Genomic DNA, 13,708 nt, shown 5'->3' with positions numbered 1-13,708 from the left:
TAGCTTTAGTTGGAAAATGCGTATCGGTTCATACATGAACCATATTACTGAATTTGAATAACACCATTAAAATGCAAATATTGTTTTTAAACTAGTGAGCAAATCAAGAAAAAAGTCATATCAATGGTACAATTTTGTGGCTTCCCAAATTCTGTTTGCAGATATTTCAGTTTTATTAAATTCACTTGTTAGTTATGGGATAACTCACATTATTACATAAAGCATATCATAAAGGAAAAAAATGTTCACGGTCTGCATTTATTTTATAGTCATTAATTTTTATTTTATTATTATTGCTGAAAATTATTTTATAGGAAGGAGGTGTTAAAGTGGCCCGCTCTGGGTGTCCAATACACTGGGAACACTGTGTGCGCTCCCAATAAATGCTTGTAGAACCAATGAAAGAGGGTGCGGTTTCACACAGCGACCACCAGGTGCCGCTGTTCCCGAAGCCAAGGCCGCTCAGTTCCTGCATTTGGGCCTTGCCGCCAGCCCTGCTTCTGGGTGTCTCTTCTGCCTGGGACGCGACCCCAGGCTCCTCCCTGGTCTCCAGGTGCCCCCCACTCCACGCCGTTCTGTCCCCTGCAATCCATTCATCCCCAAAACACTTTTCTTCCAGGATTCCCCAATCATATCACCCCTGCCCCCCGCTGCAGCTGCTTTCACCAGAGGGTCTTAACATGAACTGAATGACAATCCTAGGCTACGGGCACCTCTGAAAAGGCCCTATTATCTTCAGGCCTTGCACAGCCATTAGCTGGGCGGGGGACGGATGGGGGGGTGCGGTGTGATGAGCCTGCCTGGGAGAGAGAGGGGTCAGCTGTTGTGGCTCTCAGGCACTGTTTCTGGCTCTGGAGGAGGTTTGGGCTGGCTGCGGGGGTCTGACTGTGTGGAGAAGCAGTTGTACAGATCTAGGAGGCTGTGTTATGGCAGAGCCTGTGGGGGTTCCTTCAAGTGCTGGGGCGCGAGTTTGCAGGCTGGGCTGTTGAGGTCCGTGGTTGGCTGTGGGGGCCTGGCTGCGCAGGGCCCTGCTGTTCCAGGGTTGGTGGGCTGGGGAGTCCAGCTGCTGAGGGCGATGCAGTGTCTGCTGCAGGTGATGAGCTCATGCAGACCTTGGGCTGTTGTCTGCTGGACCCTGGGCGCTGTGTGGCGTGTCTTGGGGTGCAGTAGTGAAGACCAGCTTTGCTCATCTTTCCTTCTTTCTGTGTTTCTTGTTCTGTGTTTTGCAATCTGTCTGTCTTTCTCTGTTTCCACCTGGCTCTCGCCGGGTGGGCCAGCACCCAGGCAGGTCTGTCCTTGCATGGTCTCAGATGTGCGGACTGGACTGTGTAGGAAAGAATTCAAGACACGAGTCCGGGTCATTTTGAGAGAACGTTCATTAAAGCTGGGGACAGTGAAATGAAGGAGGGGCTTAGAGCAGAAGCAGCGAGATTAAGAGGCCAGTGAGCAGGACACGTGGAACAAGGGAACTGACAGCTGAACAAACTGGCTGAGCAGTTTGCAGCAGATACAGGTCACCTTCCTGCAGAGAACATCTAGGCCTCAGCTGTGTCTCAGCTCCAGGCCCAGAGAGGCAGCACAGCCAGGTGGGCGACACCAGGACCAGCTGCGATGACTACTGACTAATGACGCCCCCTGCCCCGGCGCTGACCAATCAGTAGAGATGTCATTCCCTTTCCCCCTTCTTCCCTATAGGCTTGCATCGCCTAAATGCTAAGGGAACCCACAAGACTGGCAGCAGGAGACGCAAAGCGAAGCAATGGGCAGTGGCAGCTCAACCCAGGCTAATTCCCCCGCCCCCCCCCCCCCCCCCCCGCCAGAACCTGTCCCCAAGGCCCTCTGTTCTGCCTTCCCAGAGAGTGAGGCAGCGCAGCTGGAGCTCTCCTGCCGCTGTTTCTATGCGAAGCCCTTCCTTGCTGCATTGCCCGCCGCTTTAACATATGTTCCCACGTAGTCACCTGGACTCACGTTGTGAAATGTTTCCTGCACGAAGTCAAGAGCCCACACACTAAAGGCCGGGCCTAGGCAGACCCACTAAGGGCCAGGCCCCCTTCCTGGTAACAAGATCACAGCAACCGAGTCACCCTCCCCACCAAATGCATGCCTAGTACACAGCGGGCCCTCCGACAATCGCAGCTTTTCCCATTGATCAACATGAATGGCCACTGGGGTGCAGATAGAAAGCATCTGAGCTGTCGTGGCCCATACACCCGTTCATTAGAGCATCCTCCCCATATACCAAGGTTGTGGGTTCGGGCCAGGGCTGCTTTGGCCCTTTGAAAAGTGAGGCAAGAGGAGGGTCCTGGAGCTGAGGAGAAAGTTTGTAAAAGCAGCATCTGAGGAAGGGGGCGTGGGGAGGCTGAGGGAGAGTGCCGCCAGCTCCTTGTCCTGAGGTTTCTGTAAGTTTTCTAGAAGCGGGGGATTTTAGGGGTGGGGTCAGGGGAGGGTCTCAACAGAACACGGCCCAGCTTTCCAGGTGTGTCCATTGTTATGCGGATGTCTCTGAGCGAGCATGGAGGGGAGAGGGGTCATTCTCTGCTCAGCTTTATCTCTCTCTTGGATTTGTCCGGCTCTAATTGTTTTTTTTTGGTTTTGTTATTTTGTTAGTTATTCCCCTGATTTCATCCATTCTTGGGTATGGCTGCCACTACTTGGGTCCCTTTAGCTATCTCCCTGCCTAGGGCAGTGGTCGGCAAACTCATTAGTCAACAGAGCCAAATACCAACAGTACAACGATTGAAATTTCTTTTGAGAGTCAAATTTTTTTAACTTAAACTTCTTCTAACGCCACTTCTTCAAAATAGACTCGCCCAGGCCGTGTTATTTTGTGGAAGAGCCACACTCAAGGGGCCAAAGAGCCGCATGTGGCTCTCGAGCCGCTGTTTGCCGACCACTGGAGGGTGACTTAAGCTCGCTCTCTGGTTGGGGAGGGGAGAGGGAAGCCACCTGCTCCTAAGTGCCTTTAGTTAGGGGAGATAAGATCTTGGGATATATTAGCCGTTTGCCTGTCTCATTTCCCCATTCCACTTGCCAGGGAATTTTCCTAACTTACTAACCTGCCTCCCAATCTGCACCTCACCTCTGCTGGCCCTGCTGACCCATTCCCACTAAACACGTGTTGAGCGCTTGCTGTATGTACATACAGGCTGTAGCCGGTGCCTGGGCTCTGGGCCTGCCCATGGGGAAGAAGAGGGACCTAACCCCCAAAGGCTGGCCCTGGGAATGGAATCATTGGTGGGGCACAGGTGGATGCGCCTCCGAGGTCCCTGATGAGGCTCTTTCCCTGGTCTTTATGGTTGAGTCTGAGGGGCTTGGATAGGCCTGGGTGTGTGGGGTCCAGAAGGCCGCAGCCACAGACTCTGGGCAGGTCCAGGGACTCTCCCCTGGGGACAGAGAGGGTCCTGGGCATCCGGAGAGGGAGCAGCCAGCTGATATTTGGGGGAGAGTGTTCCAGGCAGAGGGAACCGCCACACAAAGGCCCTGAGGTGGGATATGCTCAGTATGTGGAGGCACAGCAAGGAGGTGGTGCGGCTGAGCAGAGTGGGTGAGGGGCAGGGGCCACAGGTGGGGGCAGAGTGTGCAGGGTTCTTTGGCTTTTACTCCAAGCGAGGTGGGCACCTTGGGTTTGTCACGTACAAGGCTCTGAGCCCACACCCGCCCACGCTGCACACACGGGCCCTGTGTGGTACCCTGCCATGTGGATGTAATGTCGATGGAACCCATTCTGAGGCTTTTGTCTGCTAAGGCCTTTTGAGGAATGGGCTGGGCTGGGCTGGCCAAAGCTGTGGAACAGCCCTGTGGTACTCCCTACCCCAACTGCCCCCACCCAAGCCTTCTGAGCCAGAGGAGGGAATGCAAGGCACGTGGACTAGCGTGGGGCCAAGAGCACTGGACAGAAGCCTAGGCGCTCTCATTTAAATGCTCTTTTCAAACTTCAGGTGGGAAATGAGATCTGATTGTGGAAATGAAGACAAGGGGGTGGTTCTGTTGCAGGGGGCGGGCAGTGTTCTCAGATGTGCCTGTGTGGACTGTGCGGCTTCACACAGCGAATGTATGTAATCCCCGAGCAAAAGCCGAGATCTGCCCTCTGGCCGTGTGGTAGGAAGGGACTGGAAGTCTTCTTGCTCTCCTTTGATTCATGTTTAAAAATCTCCTTCTGGGTCTCTTCCCAGTTTTACGTTTCTCTCTTCTCTGTTGGAGGCTGGGGTCCCATCTGCCTATAGCTTTGTTCTTGACTGGGGTGTCTTTGACCTCAAACGGTAGGGCTGCAAAGCCCGAGGAAGGTATTCTATGGGAGAAAACTCTGACGTGCTGAATGTCCTTTAGATACAATTTTGCATCTAATTATCAAAACACCTGCCTGTGGTGGGGACCCTTAAACCCACTTTACAGATGAGGAAACTGAGGCTCAGAGAGGCTAAGGAACAAACTCAGCATCCAATGACCAATATGTAAGAAGCAATTCTATTGGCGGCTTTTCGAGGCTTCACTTAACCAACTCCTCTTCAGAAATTAAGAGTCCATTTAACTTAATTCAGTTCCAGAGGACAGGGGTTGCTACCTCTCCATCTCAAAAAGAAACCAGCGGAGGAATAGAAGCCCTGACTCTCATCTAGGAGGGGGCTTTGGGGTTCAGCCCAGTACCAGCTTTCTACTCCAGGGAAAGAAAAGAGAACAAGAACGAGGGAGAGAACATCCATTCTCCTGGGAGAACATAACTCCCAAGTTCAAACTTGGTTCTGGTTCTGTGCCACTAAAATCTGATGTGACCTGATTAAATTCCTTCCCAGCTCTGAGTCCCCATTTATTCTAGCAACTCTACCTTTTGTGCCTGAGCTCTTTTATATCTGCCTGTTTTTGTTTCATAGTCTCCTGTTCTTGTTTTATGGTAGTTATTCCTCCCTTTATCTGAGTCATTTAATACATAGGGTGCCCCCCCAAATGTATACAGACTTTGAATAACTATTCATTCCAATGGGTTAAATCTGAAAAGAAACAGCAGTTGAGCTATCAATTTTGGGGGGACACCCTGTATCTGTTGTTAAACCTTATTTTAGGTTGCTCTTAATCTCCAGTTCTTCAGATGTAAATTCTTCTGGTTGGGGAGTTTTGGGAGCGTTATGAAGGGGTGACTTCATTGTCACTTCAGGATATTTCTCCAATGTGCACCTGGTCACATGATCTTGACCTTATATATTTGGGGCCTCAGCAGTCCCATGGGAGGGTGGAGGCTTCAACCCTTGTCAATGGCACCTCTGCTATGGTCTCTTGTTCATGTTAGCGTTTTCCTGTCATGTTCAGTGTTTGGAGTGGGATGGATGGCTGCAGTGTGTACAGTAAGCCCTTATTTAGCATTGTCAATAGGCTCTGAGACTTTAAGAGAAACAATGTATAATGAAACCAGTGTTACCATAGGCCAGTGGTCGGCAAACTCATTAGTCAACAGAGCCAAATATCAACAGTACAACGACTGAAATTTCTTTTGAGAGCCAAATTTTTTAAACTTAAACTTCTTCTAACGCCACTTCTTCAAAATAGACTCGCCCAGGACGTGGTATTTTGTGGAAGAGCCACACTCAAGGGGCCAAAGGGCCGCATGTGGATCGCGAGCCGCAGTTTGTCGACCATGGCCATAGGCTAATTGATATAAACAAGAGTGAAGTTTCTATGGCATCTCATCAATGTTAAAACCAAATGACATTGAATGAAACATTATTTGAGGACCTGCTGTCTTGGTTTGTTATCTTGAAGAAAAGCCCAATGTTATCATCTATGAACATTGTACAGATGAGGGAATGAGAGCTCCCAGAGGTGATCTCACTTGCTCAGTGCACACAGCCAGGAGGGAGAATTGTAATCTGGCTAAGCCTCTCCATCTCCTGCACTTGTCCGCCTGGGTGTTACTCTTGGCTCTCATTACTGGCTGTGTGTTCCTTGGGCAGCTTTTCCCTCTGTGACCTGGGGAGACTGACCTCTACCTTCAGATTTGCAAAACAAACTCAAAACTGTGTTCTTGGGAGGAGAAGAAGTGAAAGCTGCTGGCAAGCCTTAAGCTGGTATATTAGAAAATGTGTGGGCCCTGGAGTCTGGTTGTATGACCTCAGGCAGGTCACTTAGCCTCTTTAAACCTCAGTTTTCTCATCTATAAAATAGGGATAATAATCACACTTCTCTGAGTGGTGATGAGTGTGAAGTGAGAAAATGCAGGAGCTTGGCACATAGTAGTTGCTTAATAAATATTACTCCCTTTCATGTAGGGAAGCTGAGTGGGAGTAGGGGAGTGGAGGAGTGTGACAGCTAATCCGTCCAAGTCCTCAGAGTTTTGGGAGTCAGAGGGAGAAGAGATTCCCCATGGACCCAAAGAAGGAACAGAGAATAACAGGGAAACATCCAGGGAAAGCAGATTTCAGCTCCATTTAAAAAAACGTATGCGAGCTTACCCAATCCAAAAGGAGTTGACTTTAGAGGGAATGAGTTCCCCATCACTCAAAGGGATCAAACAGAGTCCAGGAATAAATCCATATATCTATGGGTGCTAAGTCCATTTACTGGGGGGAGGAATACTCTCTTCCACAGTTGGTGCTGGGACAACTGGATTTCCACATGCAAAGAATGAGGTCAGACTAGTAACTCACACTATATACAAAAATTAATGGAAAATGGGTCAAAGACCTAAATCTAAGAGCCCAAACCATAAAAATCTTAGGAGAAAACATAAAGGTAAAATCTTCATGACCTTGGATTTGGCAATGGATTCTTAGATATGACACTAAAATCACAAGCAACAAAAAGAAAAACAGATCAGAGAACTCAGAAATCGACCCTAGCCATTATGTGCTGGGGTCTTTTTCAGCATCTGCTAGGGTTCAAGAAATCTGGAAAAGGGGTTGTGCATAAATTAATAAAGAGGCTAGAGAAGAAATATTAATTTGGAAGGCATTTGGGGGGAGCCAGATAAGGCTTAGTTCTAGTAACTAAGTTCCCTGAATCTCCAGACCCAAGGCTTTTTATTCCCACATTTTGCCCTATAGCAAAGCAGATATACATATCAAAGGTAAGGTTTGGTAAACAGTAAAAGATTATCAGGCTGGGGGAACTGCCCTCAGCTCTCTGGCAGCAGACAATAACATGCAGATCTTCAGCCCTGCTGAAGCCCCAAGGTTCATCGACCTTTTGATGAACTTCTTGCATTTATGACCTGCTGGAATTATCTTCCAGCATATCCCCCTTCTTTGATTTAATAAATTTAACAAGAATGTATGTCATTTGCAGAGCTCAGGTCCTTTTAAAATCTTTAAATTTAATGGAAAAGATAGAGTTCTATCATGTCCTTTTAAATTGCTGCCAGGCATCAAAGGAATCAGTCTGCAGTAAGCTCCTTTCTGGGCCAACAGTTCTTTGAATCCCCTTTCCAATATCCAACAGTTTTTTATGGGTTCCCTTCCCAATCACTATCCCCTGTGACATGACAGCAATGATACTCTAGTTCTGGATGGTGGAGAAATGGTGAGATGCCATTTGTAGGTCCGACCTTCTTTGGCTTGGTTCTGGGCAACCTATAGCAACACACAGCTGCTGACTGCTAGCATGGCCAGGCGTCTTCACCATCCCCCATGTCTGGACTGTTTCTCCTCTCTTTTCAGCATGTTGTTTGGGGCCACTGCTATTTGGGCTGGAGTAGTCTGGTCAATTCCTCTCTGGGATCCATTGTTTCAGGAATCCACATGGGCTTGGAGGAGTTTTCTGGAAATATACAAGCATATTCTTGACCAAAGGTTAATAAAGGAATCCTTTCTGTAAACTAGACTCGGGATCTTTTCATTCTTCCAAACCATTTTCCTTTGGCTTATTCTGACACCATGGGTGTCTCACCATCAGCATTACAAGTGAAAAAAATTTTAAAGTAAAAAATGTAAAGCAATTAAGGCTTGATGTAGTTTATTTACAGGGGATTGCTCCACTATTCCCCCCCACCCCCCCGCCCCGCTTTTTTGTTTTAAATAATATAAAGAGGCTTTTGGAAATCCTGTAATGTAGCCTTGATAGCTTTTAATTTAATTCTTTGCATAGAAATAAGACTGGGTTTGGATTCATACCATGTTAAGCAGCTTTACTATGAGATGAACCATCAGTAAAAAAATTAGTTAATGCTTCAAGAATAGGTTCCTGCCCAGTATAACTAAGTTCCCTTGAATATTCACTTATTTTAATTTGTCTGAAATAAGGCTTATTTTCTAACTTCATTTGTCCTTGGGTATTGACAGTAAATGACACTAATTAAATTTCTGCTATTAGCCTTTGAGTAAATTCACATAAGCTTTGTTTAAGGAAGCAAAATGCAGATTATTTACTTTTATTTTTGAGGCCTAATACATTGACTTTTAATTACAATTTGCTAGATATTTGAAAGAAATATCCTTTCATTTCCTCCCACAGTAATTTCTAGGCCACTTTAGAGAGTTTCTTTTAAAAATCACTTTCTTTCTTTTACAGTAAGCAACCTACATGGTTGCTTCTCAGATGTTGGCCCAATACATTTCAAGTGACTCTCTTTATATTTATGGTGACTACTAATGATCAGATTTAATACTTGAATAATAACCTTCAGTTTACCCTGTAAATAGAGGCAGAAGAGATTTTAAAATTTTAAAATTTCTCCTTTTTATTAAGCTTAAATTTACTTTTAAATAACATTTTTTTTCACCAATGCTCATTTGCATGCACAGAGGGATCATGGGAGGTCTCAGGAATGCAAATTTTTATGTTGGCCTTTGTTAAAGCCAACTGTTTATAAAAACATTGGCTTTTCATTTAACTGAAATTATATGAGACCTTGATTATATTTTAAAAAGCTAATTTATTAGGTAATTAAAGAAGTTATCTTTATTGAAAAAGCAAAGTAAGCAAACTTATATATTTGATCTATGAGGTACAGATGATGTCCTATTCCCCCAGCCTATTTGAAAGCAGGCTGCCAGGGCTTTTTGTCTTAAAATTTTGTTGCTTTTTTTTTTTTTTTTAACTCCGCTGCTGAAAATTTCGGCTTTACTTAAGAAATACTGAGCTTTGTTTTGCCCTCCCTCAGAGGTTGAAATCTTTGTAACATTTAAGATATATGTATATAAATAAAATATATTTATTAGTTTTTATTTGATAAGGCTTTCCACATGATTTCAAGTATATTGGATTGGATTAATTCAAAATTGTTTCTTTTAAGAAGAGAGAATAAATTCTTGAATCACCCCATGGCCCTTAGAGTGTTCTAAAATGATTTCTCAATTAAAGTCTTAAAATTTAACTTGGAAAGATCATCAAATATATATATATATATATATATATATATATATATATATATATATATATATCTATCTCCCAAAGATTATATTATATACTTTTTATAATTATTCTAAAAGATATCAATTAAATTTAAACTGGTTTTTATATTAAAAATTTGGTAGAGACCACAGCTTAATTAGACCAATAAATAACATATTTTGAACTACTAAATTCTCTACAGAAAATACAAGAATTATTTTCTAAAAAATAAATTTCTATACTTTATGCATTTTGTTACCACAACTATATAATTTCTCCCAACTTAATTTGAACTTCAAACTGTTAGAAGCCTTAAATTCTAGGTGGCAAGTTAAATATTTAACATTTCTCAGATTAGTAATAACTTTGTATTTTTAAAAATACAAGACATATTTAATTAATAGATTCAATTATATCCTCTAGATTTTTCATGAGGCAAATTCAGATTAATATTTCAGTATTTTAGCATTTCAAAATACCTAGATATTTAATAAATTTTATTATTTAATTCAGCAAACTTCAAAGTTTTAAGTTGCCAACGGCTTTGGAAGCAAGCCTGGTCTATTTAGATGTAAAATAGCCACATTCTTCCTTAGAAGTTGCTGCTATGGGACAAGCCCCCTCTTTCAACAAGGAGCAAAACTAGTTTTCCCCTGGGCTACTTAGACCTTTATAATTAATATATTATTTATGTTTCAACAGTTTTGAGATTTTAAAGCCAATTATTATTATCCAAGGCATTTACTTTGGAACAGAGATAATTTACTGACTTTCTGGTGGCCTTAATGGTAACTTTGGAATGTGGTTCATTATTATTTAAAAACTATTCTTTATTATGGAAATACCAATTTTGTTGCTTCGAACCTGCCTGTATTATTTCTTTGGGTCATCTCCAACATCTTTTTTGTGGAAAAAAACAGCCTTAGGTTTATTCTGTAGCATCTGTAAAGAGATTAAGTTTAGTCCCAAACCTTGTCCAACATCGGACGGAGCGCTCTTTTGTTTTAAGCTAGCTTTCTCTCTTTACGAGTACAGAAATCCCAGATGCATTTCTAAATTTTGTAAAACTTTTTAATGACAGACTGGGAAACAAAAATCATGGGGAAGATGAGATTTTTTAAAATAGTACTCTAGGGAGTGGGCATCCATTTTACAGGATCACCACATGTCTCTCCACCCCCACATCCTGCTTCCTTTGGGGAAATTTAGTAAATGGTCTGGCCATGTTTCTTTTCCCAATTAAATTAAAGGCATGCTTAATAGACTAACAATAAACACATTAAACCAAACAAAAAATACAGAAAAACTACATTCAACAGATAACATCATTGACTACCCTTTAAAATTATTTTTGCTAAACTCTGCCTGCCCCAAAGTGTCATATGGTAATTTTTTAAACAAAGCATCAGAGAGTTCCTCTGTGAGAGAGCTGATGGCTCCACCCTCTCTAGCTGGCCTTGAAACTCTCAACACCAGAAGCAGAGGATCTGGTGGTTTTTTAGAAATTACAGACTTTCAATCCCCAATACAAATTTGACATTTAGCAATTTGAACAAGAACCCACATGGTTAAAGATGACAACGGCACTCTTTTTTTCTTGAGCCTGATTTAAGAAAGTGCCTTTTGATATTTCAATTTCTTTATCTTTGAGCATACAAGCTAAAAATTTACAATATTTTTGCCTTTGAACCGATTTCTTCCCCATTATATTCTTACTTGAAACAAAAGATGTTCCTGCCTACCCAGGCTCGAGATTTCCTAGGCTTGGTACGGGTTTTATGCACAGTTAATCTCACCGAATTCCTCACCTTTACTGGTGAATCCTTCTTTCTTCACTCAGGCAAAATCTTCTTCTCCAGATGTCCCACCTGGGGTGCCATAAATGCCGGGGTCTTTCTCAGCATCTGCTAGGGTTTAAGAAATCTGTAAAAGGGGCTGTGCATAAATCAATAAAGAGGCTAGAGAAGAAATATGAATTTGGAAGGCATTTGCAGGGAGCCAGATGAGGCTTAGTTCTAGTAACTAAGTTCCCGAATCTCCGGATCCAAGGCTTTTTAATTCCCACATTTTTCCCTATAGCAAAGCAGATATACATATCAAAGGTAAGGTTTGGTAAACAGTAAAAGATTATCAGGCTGGGGGAACTGCCCTTAGCTATCTGGCAGCAGGCAATAACATGCAGATCTTCAGCCCTGCTGAAGCCCCAAGGTTCATCAACCTTTTGATGAACTTTTTGCATTTATGACCTGCTGGAATTAGCCTCCAGCAATTATGCTCAATTAATATTTGACAAAGGAGGCAAGAGCATGAATGGAGTCAAGACAATCTCTTCAATAAATGGTGCTGGGAATATTGTTCAGATACATGCAAAAAAATGAAACTGGATTACCAACTTACACCACCCACAAAAACAAACTCAAAATGGTCAAAAGACTTAAACGTAAGATGAGAAACCATAAAAATCTTAGAAGATTCCATAGGCAGCAAAATATCAGACATATATTGCAGCAATATCTTTACTGATACAGTTTCTAGGGCAATGGAGACTAAGGAGAAAATAAACAAATGGGACTACATCAAAATAAAAAGCTTCTGCACAGCAAAATAAACCATCAACAAAACAACAAGAAAGCCCACTGCATGGGAGAACATATTTGCCAATGCTATTTCCGATAAGGGTTTAATCTCCAACATTTAAAGAGAACTCATACAACTTAACAAAAGGAAGATAAACACTCCAATCAAAAAATAGGCAAAGGACCTAAATAGACACTTTTGAAAGAAGACAGAAGGAAGGCCAAAAGACATATGAAAACATACTCAAAGTCACTAATCATCCAAGAGATGCAAATCAAAACAACAATGAGGTATCATCTCATACCTGTCAGAAAGGCTATCATCAACAAATCAACAAATGACAAGTGCTGGTGAGGATGTGGAGAAAAAGGAACCCTCATGCACTGTTGATGGGAATGCAGACTGGTGCAGCCACTGTGGAGAACAGTATGGTGTTTCCTCAAAAAACTAAAAATGGAACTCCCATTTGACCCAGTGATACCACTTCTGGGAATATATCCCAAGAAACCAGAAACACCATTCAGAAAGGATATATGCACCCCTATGTTCACAGCAGCACAATTTACAATAGCTAAGATTTGGAAACAGCCTAAGTGCCCATCAGCAGATGAGTGAATTAAAAAGCTGTGGTACATCTACACAATGGAATACTATACCACTATGAAAAAGAAGGAACTTTTACCATTTGCAATGGCATGGAATACTATGTAGCAGTAAAAAAGAAGGATCTCTTACCCTTTGAGACAGCATGGAGGGACCTGGAGAGCAATATGCTAAGCGAAATAAGCCAGTTAGAGAAAGACAAGTATCACATGATCTCACTCATATGTGGAATATAATGAACAAAATAAACTGATGAACTTATCTATAATAATAAAAGCGTACTATGCAAATCAACTGAACGGCCAAACAGCGGAACAACCATCTGGACGACCATGCTATGACACCCACTGGGTCAAGGCGGGTGCAATGCAATTGGTTGGGGGCCCAGCCATCGCCCCATTATTGCCCTGCAGAGGGAGGCCCAGGCCACTGGCTGGCAGGGTGATCGATCAATCGGGGGGCTCCACAATCGCCCCAAAGAGGGAGGCCCAGCCTACCCTGCGGTGGCGCTGTGGCGGGTGGGCGGGGCCTCCATCTGTGGGGGCGATCCATCGCGGAACCTTGGCCCTCACTCTGCAGGTGTGATCCATCACGGGGCTCCCGGACTGTGAGAGGGCGCAGGCCAGGCTGAGGGATCCCTCTGAGTGCACAAATTTCATGCACCGGGCCTCTAGTTTATTGATGACTAGTGGCCTGGAGCACCAAATTTGTGCACGGGGGGGGGGGGGGGGTGGGCCTCAGCCCAGCCTGCACCCTCTCCATCCAGGACCCCTCAGGAAATGTCTGACTGCTGGTAAACTGGCAGTCGAACACCCCTCTCACAATCTGGAACTGCTAGCTCCTAACTGCTCACCTGCCTGCCTGCCTGCCTGCCTGATTGCCCCTAACTGCCCCCCCTGCTGGCTGGATCACCCCCAACTTCCCCCCTGCCACCCTGGTTGCCCCCAACTGCCCCCCCACCAGCCTGGTCACCCCCACCTGCCCCCTACTGCTGGCCTAGTCACCCCTTACCCCTCTGCCAGCTTGGTTGCCCCTAACTGCCACCCCCCCACCAGCCTGGTCACCCCCAACTGCCCCCCTGCCAGCCTAGTTGCCCCAAACTCCCCCACCCCACCAGCCTGGTTACCCCTAACTGCCCCCCCCCCCCCACCTTGCCAGCCTGGTCAACCCTTACTGCACCTCCTGCCAGCCTGGCCACCCCCAACTGCCCCCT

This window comes from Plecotus auritus (assembly GCF_963455305.1).
Source record: "Plecotus auritus genome assembly, chromosome: 8".
NCBI classification, from domain to species: Eukaryota; Metazoa; Chordata; class Mammalia; order Chiroptera; family Vespertilionidae; genus Plecotus; species Plecotus auritus.
This window is presented reverse-complemented; position numbering follows the sequence as displayed.